The sequence below is a fragment of the Vulpes lagopus genome, chromosome 13 (assembly GCF_018345385.1).
Source record: "Vulpes lagopus strain Blue_001 chromosome 13, ASM1834538v1, whole genome shotgun sequence".
NCBI lineage: Eukaryota > Metazoa > Chordata > Mammalia > Carnivora > Canidae > Vulpes > Vulpes lagopus.
In genome coordinates this window covers 252,909-262,847 of record NC_054836.1, presented here as the reverse complement: position 1 = coordinate 262,847, position 9,939 = coordinate 252,909, and positions in this window count along the sequence as shown.

Below are 9,939 nucleotides of genomic sequence, written 5' to 3'. Positions count from 1 at the left end.
CACTACTATTAATTAAAATACAGACTTTATTCAAACTTCACCAGGTTTCCCCCTAATTAACTTTTTCTCCTCAAGTTCTGGTTCAAGATTCCACACTATGTTTACTTGTCCTGTCTCCTTTGTCCAATCTGTGACTATCCTTTAGTCTTCACCTTTCAGGATCTTGACACTTTTAAAGTGCATCAGTTACTTAATTTATAGAATATCCCTCATTTTTTTTATGTTCTTTGCATGAGGTTATACATGCTAAAACACAGAAGTGATTTTTTTGCCCTTCTCAGTGCATATCAGCGGGCATGTCATGTCAGTGTCTAATTATTAGTGATATTCCTAGTGATCATTTGACTAAGGTTCTGTCTGTTGATCTTGAGTTTTTCTAATGTAAGTTACTCTTTGCCCACTTGAAGTTAATAAATATCTTGGGGAAAATATTTGCAAGCATGCAAATATTCAATTCCCCCTCAAAGTTTCACTCACTAATTTTAGCATCCATTGATGGATCATACCTGCAACTATTATTATTATTATTATTATTATTACTATTATTATTATTATTATAACTGTCCAATGCTAATTTTGTTTTTCCTTTATTCTTCCTACATTTATTAATTGGAGATTTTCAATAAGAAAAAGCTGTTTCTTCTCATTGATTTGTTTATTCCATTTATATCAGTATAGACTCCTAGACTTATTTATGGGTTATAATCCAATAACATTAGAGGTTCTGGATTTTAAACTGTTATAATACTCTATTTCTTTTTTTAAAAGGATTTTAAAAAATAAATAAAAGGATTTTATTTATTTGAGAGAGAGACATAGTGAGCGAGAGCATTAATGGGGTCGGGGTCAGGGCAGAGGGAGAGGGAGAAGCAGGCTCCCCACTGAGCAGGGCTCCATCCCAGGACCATGAACCCAGGACCCCTGGATCATGAATTAGGCCAAAGGCAGACACTTAACCAACCGAACCACCCAGGTGCCCCTATTTCTTTTTTTTGAGTTCCACATGTTCCCTCTTTTTATTAGGAATGATATTTGTCTCTGGTTCATTGCAACATGTCCATTTATTCCATTCTTCTTGTACTGTTTCCTTTAATTTTACTTCTCAGTCTTATTATGATTCCTCTTTTAAAATATTTTATCTGTAATATTCTGTCATCTTTTATTAAATCTTGTTATCCCCGCCCCAAACAATGTCATTTTTTCCCCCATTACCTCCACCCTGGACACTCTTTATTTCTATTTACTTCATGTACAGGTGCTGATGAGCAGACATAGTTTGTCCAGTATGAACAAAGATAAATTGCTTATTCCCATCTTTTGAAAATAGTCCATTCGTTCTTTTGACTTTCAAGATGAATGTGAGAAAATTAAAGGAGTCATTCTCTATTTTGGCCATCAATTTCCAGTGGGCACTGAATAAGGTGACCGCTAATAACACTGGTAATGGGTGATATTTCTTTTTGTTGTATTATTGTGGTTGACTTTAGAGAAGGATTGACAATATTTTTTGAACAACTGCTGATTCCATCAATCTTTGAACTAAAAATAATTTAAAACAACACATTTTTTCTGTAAGAAAATTAAAGAAAAATTTTGTCCTTTGTATCTCTGCATGACAGTTGCTTAATTCGCCCATATGTTCTTATACTTACATCCACATCAAATATATAAATTTCACCTATTCTAACCAAAGGTTATAAATCTGACATTTTCAGGTACATCAAAATCTATTCCTGTGACACATATTTTACTGTAGTTGCAGAAGAGAAATCTTGAAAGGAAATTAACAAAACAAACTTTTTCTATATCCCTTGGACATTTCTAATGAAAGCTTATTGAGAACAATTATTTTCTTTTTATTTTTTTTTAATTTTTTATTTATTTATGATAGTCTCACACACACACAGAGAGAGAGAGAGAGAGAGAGAGAGAGGCAGAGACATAGGCAGAGGGAGAAACAAGCTCCATGCACCGGGAGCCCGACGTGGGATTCGATCCCGGGTCTCCAGGATCGCCCCCTGGGCCAAAGGCAGACACCAAACTGCTGCACCACCCAGGGATCCTGAGAACAATTTTTTTCTTATTGTGAATTGCTAAAAATATTTTTATAAGGATGGACAAAGGCAATTATACTTCAGTGAGACAGCAACTAGCCAAACATACCCAATTGTGTCTATATAATTAATTTAGAGAATAGGCTTAGATCTTTGAAATTCTGAATGGTTCACTGCAACCAACAATAATAAGTAGAAAGCAGGTATCTTTCAAGCTACAGATACTGAAAATTTAGCAGGGGATAATTTTATTTTTTTTTAATTTTTATTTATTTATGATAGTCACAGAGAGAGAGAGAGAGGCAGAGACACAGGCGGAGGGAGAAGCAGGCTCCATGCACCGGGAGCCTGATGTGGGATTCGATCCCGGGTCTCCAGGTTCGCGCTCTGGGCCAAAGGCAGGCGCCAAACCGCTGCGCCACCCAGGGATCCCTGCAGGGGATAATTTTAAAAGTTTGAATGTTGTTTAAAAATGCCTACATTGCTAAATAAAGATAAAACATATGCATTTCAAAAGCATAATTAATATTTACTTTATTAAACATTAATATTCCCTAAATGTAAAAATCCTGAGGCCTTCCATTTAAATACTAACAACCTAGACAATATGTGTTCTGAGATTCTTTCCTATTAAGAAAAAGAATCTGTAATTATAATTTAAAACAATTTTAATTCCCAAGGGTAGAAATAGGAATATCAAATAATGGCATAAGAAGGAAATATGAAGAACTTCTGAGAAGGAGACGAAGTTTAGCTTGTGACTATTAATGACTCTTTAACACATAAATAAATTATGTGGATGTCATAATCCTAAAAAGGAAAACAATATGACAAAGTCCTAATAGGTGCCTCTATCTAAATCTACATATCTAAAGACATTTCAAGTCAAATCTTAAAAGATATTGCTTGAACTTGACAAAATGATCATAAAATTCATGTAGGAGGGAAAAAAATCACAGAATTAATTTAAGTAAAGAAACATAAAAATACAAGGGATGGAGATATGCTTGATCATTTTTAAACTGCATTTTAAAGTTCCGATCCATCCAGTCCTTGTTCTCTTACATGTGCTTCTGTAAGAAATAGGTATTTTGACCTGTATTGGGAGGTTCAGAATGCAGATACATGATAGACTGGGTGTGTGCAGTAAAGGCAGATATTTAAGAACTTGCTTCTTATTCCTCCACCAGTATCAAAGGATACGTCACATCCTTTGTGAGCAAAGCAAAGTAAGTGGCCATCAGTAAGAAAAGTACAAAACAACACTTTCTTAAATGTAAACAGTTTTTTTTTCTACTCTCTTTCCAATGTCATCCCTAAGATATGTTATTTAGTGTGAAATAAAGTAGCTTTCAAATAACTGAAATAATACAAGTGAGCAATACTGACCTTTTAACTGTAACCGGAAAAATTTTCAGATCACCCAATTTTTTCAATTAAAATTAAAATTCAGAGGTAAAGCTTTAATGTAACTTACTTCAAATTTGGCATACCTTATTCAGTAAGATATTTCAAACTATTTTGTAAAAAGGACATATTTATACCAATTACTGGTGATCTTGATTTTATTTCATGTTATAAAATGTTGAATATTTTCTATCTTCTACTATCAAAAAAAAATATTAACTACATGCCAGTTGCCAGATGGATTATATTTTGGCAATATGTGTTTTTCTCTTTTTCCCTTTTTCCCTTTTTTAGCCTACAGGAAATGTTTGATCATGGTAACTAATGAACTTAATGAACTCTGATATTTATATTTGGTTCACATTTAATTATTTCTAAAAGCCGAAGTCCAAAGTTTATTGTGCACACAGTGGTGGGCTGAATTATTTCCCCCATTCTCCATTCCTCCCCATATTCAGATTCCTAGCCATGCAGCTGGGCTGAATACTTTTCTCTAGGACCCAGCATGATTTCCCACTCCTCAGTTTTCACTTTGTGACCTGCTGTGGCCAACAGAATGAGAAACCAATAAGCCAATTTCTACGCTAAGCCATAATAAGAAGCTGAAGCTCTTGAAAACACTTGCTCCTTCTTGCTTCTGCCATCACCTTGTGAAAGACATGACCAGGCTAACCTGCTCATCTTAGAAGAAACAGTTGAATGACGTGCAAAAAAGCTGGGCCACGCCTCTGAACCCAACCTAGATCAGCCTACTCCCAAACAAATTAAGGAGCCTTCCTAAGAAGAGCCACCCAGTCCAGGCTAGCCTAGATCAGCGGATACTAGAAATAAATGTAAGAAATAAATGTTTATTGTTATAAGACACTAATGTTATGTGGTTGATTGTTTTGCAACCATACTGTATCAATAGCTTATTGATAAATCCTCATATGTATACTAAAGGATCTTCAAATCTAATCCTATTCCTCCCACTTTAGAAAGAACTTACAGTTTTAGCTAAACATTTCACTACATTTTTACAAGTTAAATAATAGGCAATGGTTTACTGATTTATTACATTGTTTTCATCGCACATTAATTACTCATGATTGACATCATTTTAATCCTTATGACTGCTTATGGAAGTCTCTCTATAATTTATTTCCTCTAAGCTTTTGATACTCACACTTGAAAAGTGAATTGATACATTTGCTTGAATTGAAACATGAAGGCAAAATTTTTCTGACAGAATGTAAGTCTGATTAGCTTGGGGATACTATGGTGATCAGTTTGTAGGACAGTCTCCATAAATTTAATGTGTCAATTCTACAATGCCAAGGCATTGATAAAAATATATTTAAAGCATATAATAAGATAAAAAGAATTTAATACAAAAATATTATATTAGGGGGATCCCTGGGTGGCTCAGCGGTTTAGCGCCTGCCTTTGGCCCAGGGCGCGATCCTGGAGTCCCGGGATCGAGTTCCGCGTCGGGCTCTCGGCATGGAGCCTGCTTCTCCCTCCTCCTGTGTTTCTGCCTCTCTCCCTCCTCCTGTGTTTCTGCCTCTCTCTCTCTCTCTCTCTCTCTCTCTCTCTCTCCTCTCTATGTCTATAATAATAAATAAATAAATAAATAAATAAATAAATAAATAAATAAATCTTTAAAAAATAAAAAAAATTATATTAGAAAGAATACAGTAATATGTTTTATTTTTTCCTATCCCTTTTGTGTGTGTGTTGGAGTAAATAAGATTCTTCTAAATTAAAGAGTAACAGATAGAATTTATAGTCATTTGGTATGTGTTTATAAATTGTTTTTGATTACATCCCAAATACTGAGAAAGTATGGACTATAATGACAAGTAACAAATCATGTTTCAAATCAAATCCAAGCTAGGTGGTTTCCAATTCTTTGCTTTTGCCAATTTGAAATAAGACTTAATTAACAATGGCTAAAAATAATTTTTGGTGATATATCATTGTCATGTTGGCCTTCAAAGATGTGTGTAACAGTCTATAATTAAAAATAATTTTTGATAATAGATCACTGTGACTTCTGGCATTTAAGGATTTAAGTGACATATCTATGAAAAAGAAATAAAACTTCTGTCTGCTCCCCTATACTGATTTCTGTGAAAATAATTTTTTTTCTATTCACCTCTATAAAACAAAACAAATCAGAATATAATTTATGCAAAACTCTGTCCACGCTAGTAATTTCTTATGCATTCAGAGACAAAAGCTAATTGAAAAAAAGTCACTAATCTCAATAATAAACATTAAAATTTTCTTTTCATTTCAATAATGATGTAGAGATTTAATACTATATTTATGATGCACAGTAATATTACTAATAACTTCAGCTTGAAAAAATTTTTGAATGTTTATAACCCTTCAAAGAAATTTTGCTCTTACCATACATATCTTTTCTTTACAAAGAATAATGGTGGGATTATCAATAAAAGTCTTTCAAGAACAAAAAATAGTTTATATTGAGGTAAAATTTTATGGTTAAAATAGAACTGAAATATGATTCAAGGGAGAATAAAGCAAAAGTCGTAAAATTCCTTAATGTTCAGGAAGAAATTGTTGATGTATTGTTTAGAATCATTTTGGTTATTTAAATTTCACTGGATATTTAAAAGAGTACTATAACTATATTTTTATCAAACCATTGATGCAGGCTTTGAGAGCCTCTGGGAGGCTCTTGACATTCTGTTAGCAAGCATCCAAATCTTTCTTTCTTGCATTATTGCCAGTATTCTGTTTGAATTGTTTATTTATGCTTTAGGCTGGAAAAGAGAGACCCTTGGGTTGCCAGTGAGAAAACAAAGTATAGATAATGAATAGAAAATAAATAGGCCAGTATTGAAAGATAAAACCCTACTACAGGGGATCCCTGGGTGGCTCAGCGGTTTAGTGCCTGCCTTTGGCCCAGGGCGCGATCCTGGAGTCCCGGTATCGAGTCCCACATCGGGCTCCCGGCATGGGAGCCTGCTTCTCCCTCCTGTGTCTCTGCCTCTCTCTCTCTCTCTATGTCTATCATGAATAAATAAATCTTAAAAAAAAAAAAAAACCCTACTACATTGTATTTATGGATAGTGACTAATTTTTCCTGGGCATTTGTCATGTTGCAAGTTCTATCTACATTTAATAACTCATTTAATCTTCACACCTACACATGAGGTAGACACAGTTGTTAGCCCCATTATACAGATTAAAGCTGGGGTTCAGAGAAGCTAACTAATACAGCCACCATTCTGTAGTCACTCAAAGTGAGATAGCCACAGAAACAAAGCATGTCAATTAATACTCCACTACACTGTGGGAAAGGCAATGGCTCTTTGCTTTGTCTCTCCCATGATCCCTTGACTAATACCTTCCACTCACTTCACTCTGCCCAGAAAGGAAAGACAGGAAGAATGGATATCAAAGATTATTACTGATGATCTCTGGATGATAGTTTAACCAGTAATTTTTATTTTGGTCATTCTTAATTATTGATATTTTCTAAATTAAGAGGGGGAGGAAAAGATGTTGAATAAGCTTTGTTCGGAAAATAGTCATTCTCCTTCCCCCATCTCCATAAAGAAGCAAACATTTCTATGGAATTGGAGCTGGACTTGGCCGGAGGAATGTGGAAAGACATGATTGTAGTTTTGATACTAGCCATTCTGACTGGTATGAAGTGATATTTCACTGTAGTTTTGACTTGTGTTTCCCTGATGATTAGTTATGTTGAGCATCTTTTCATGTGTCTGTTGGCCATTTGTATGTCTTCTTTGGAAGAATGTCTATTCAAGTCCTCTGCCCATTTTTTTTTAAATCTGATTTTTTTGTTTCTTTCGTGTTGAGTTGTATGAGTTCTTTATACATTTTGGATATTAGCCCCCTTTCAGGCATATTATTTGCAAATATCTCCTGCCATTCAGTAGGTTGCATTTTCATTTTGTTGATGGTTTCCTTCACTGTGCAAAAGTTTTTCCGTTGAATATATTCCTAATAGTTGATTTTTGCTTTTGTTTACCTTGCCTGAGAAGACACTCCCTCATGCACCATTGGTGGAAATATAAATTGGTGCAACCACTATGTAAAACAGTATGGAGAGTGCTCAAAAAATTAAAATAAAAGTAGCTGGTGATCCAGTAATTCTACTGACTATCTACTCAAAGAAAATGAAAAAAAACTAATTTCAAAAGATATATTGCACCCCTATGTTTATTGCAGCATTATTTACCATAGCTGAGCTATGGATGCAACCTAAGTGTCCCTTTATAGATGAATGGATAAAGAAGACATGTAATAAATATATACAATGGAACATTACTCAGCCAAAAAAAAAAAAAAAAAGAGATCTGGCAACAACACGGAAGGACCTAGAGGGCATTATACTACGTGAAATAAGTCAGACAGAGAAACAAATACCATATGATTTCACTTATATGTGGAATCTAAAAAACAAAACAAATGAACAAACAAGCAAAAAATAAACAAAAAATAAAAAACAAAGACTCATAACTACAAAGAATAAACTGGTGGTTTCCAGAGGGGATGTGAGGGGATGGGCAATAAGGACATTAAGAGAGGGATTAATAGGTACAGACTTTCAATTTTAAAATAAGTAAAACACAGAGATGAAAACTACAGTCAATAATATTATAATACTGTTGTATGGTGACAGTTGGTGACAACATTTATCAAGTTAAGCATTGAGTAATATATAGAATTGTTGAATCACTACATTGTACACCTGAAATTAATGATTAAATTAATTAATGATTAAATGATTAATGATTAATGATTAAATTAATGTCATCATTGTCTGTAAACAATATTTCAATAATAACCAAAATTTTATTTAAACAAAAAAAGTGATGATAAGCCAGTCCCAAGCCAAAGCTTCAAGTGGCATCTTTCATTTGTAACTACTCATCTAGGTGCTTCCATCCTCTGCGAAGAGAAGATGCCTCAGATAAGAAGATACCCATCCCCAAACTATAGACAGAAGCAGAGATAACCCAGTCCTCCCAGTCCTCCTGTAGACATAAGAAAGACATGCCAGTTATATTTTGGGGTTGAGTTTTGCAGAGCAAAACTGAGGAATATGATACATGTCTACTGTGTTTAAAATCTTCTCTTTAATTGTTATGCATCTTATACATATATTCCAAAATTAATTCCACAAATAACAAATTTATAAACTGTCTCTAGTAATACATTTCTTAGTCATTGGCATTGCTCATGAATCTCCAGTGTTTTTGTTCTCTGATCATCTAATTCATTCATGGTGTTTGATTTTACATGTAAATGAGATGTTGATTCCACAAAGCAGAGCTAGAACTAGAGCTTATTTCCTGAAGCACTATATTCTGCACTCTACCTCCACACAGCCCTTTGCTCGCCCCATGTAGAGAGGCTAGCTGTGCAGCTCCATTCTGTCCGCACTTAAAACAGCCAAGGGTTGCCGGAAGTCCTAATGGCTGCAAACGATGAGGTGAGATTTCAACTTTCTGGCAGTTGGATGCACTTGGTTAATAACCCTGCACACCATGGTACTGTTTTTCAGTGTGCCTCCAATAGGAATAAAAATCCAGCTTTAAGAAAAATCTTGATTTGTTATTTGTAAAACCTTCGAGATTTGTCACTTCTCCAACTAGTGTCAAGTGGTCATTTTCCTAAGTGGGGTGCCATCCAAGATCCGCCTGTCTTTTTTAAGAATAAGGCCATGACTGTGTGTTTGGGAATGAGAATCAAACTATAACAGAAGTTTGTTTGTTTGTTTTCTCCTTTACTCACTATCCTGGCCTACTTATACAAGTAGTTTCAAAAAAAGAACAGAGATACCCATGATGAATCTGAATTAACCAAAGAGGCCACCTACAACTTCAGACAGCAGGACTCAATCTGACTGATACAGAGGGTGGGGATGATGAAAGGTTGCTAACAGATGCTTCCCTAACAGAGAACTGGCAGATTGGGATACGTTCAAACTTAAGCTTTTATTCTATTACTCTCATTATGCCCCAGTTTTCTTGACAAAACACCATTGGAGATCTTCTGTTACTGAGAGTCCTAGGTAAAGCTTCTGTGAGATTGCCTTCTGTTACTCAGGGAAAACACTTTGCCACAGAAGACATTTTTTCAAGTGGAAAACATCCCTTCCTTAAAAGGAATCTATGCCTTTAATTACCTCACTTGGTAGGCAGTCTGTACAGTTAAAATCTATCTATCTGTCTATCTATCTATCTATCTATCTATCTATCTATCTATCTATGTATCTACCTATCTATCATCTATCCATAAAACAATAACCTCACCTACAATTGTTCCAGGTTGGGAGATTATATATATTCCTTTTAACTGTAGAGACTGACTACCAAATAAGGTATAAATAAGATAATTACTATATTACTATAATTATTGTTATTACTATTATTATTATTACTACTATTATTATAATTACTATAATTATTATATATTATATATATATAAAATATTA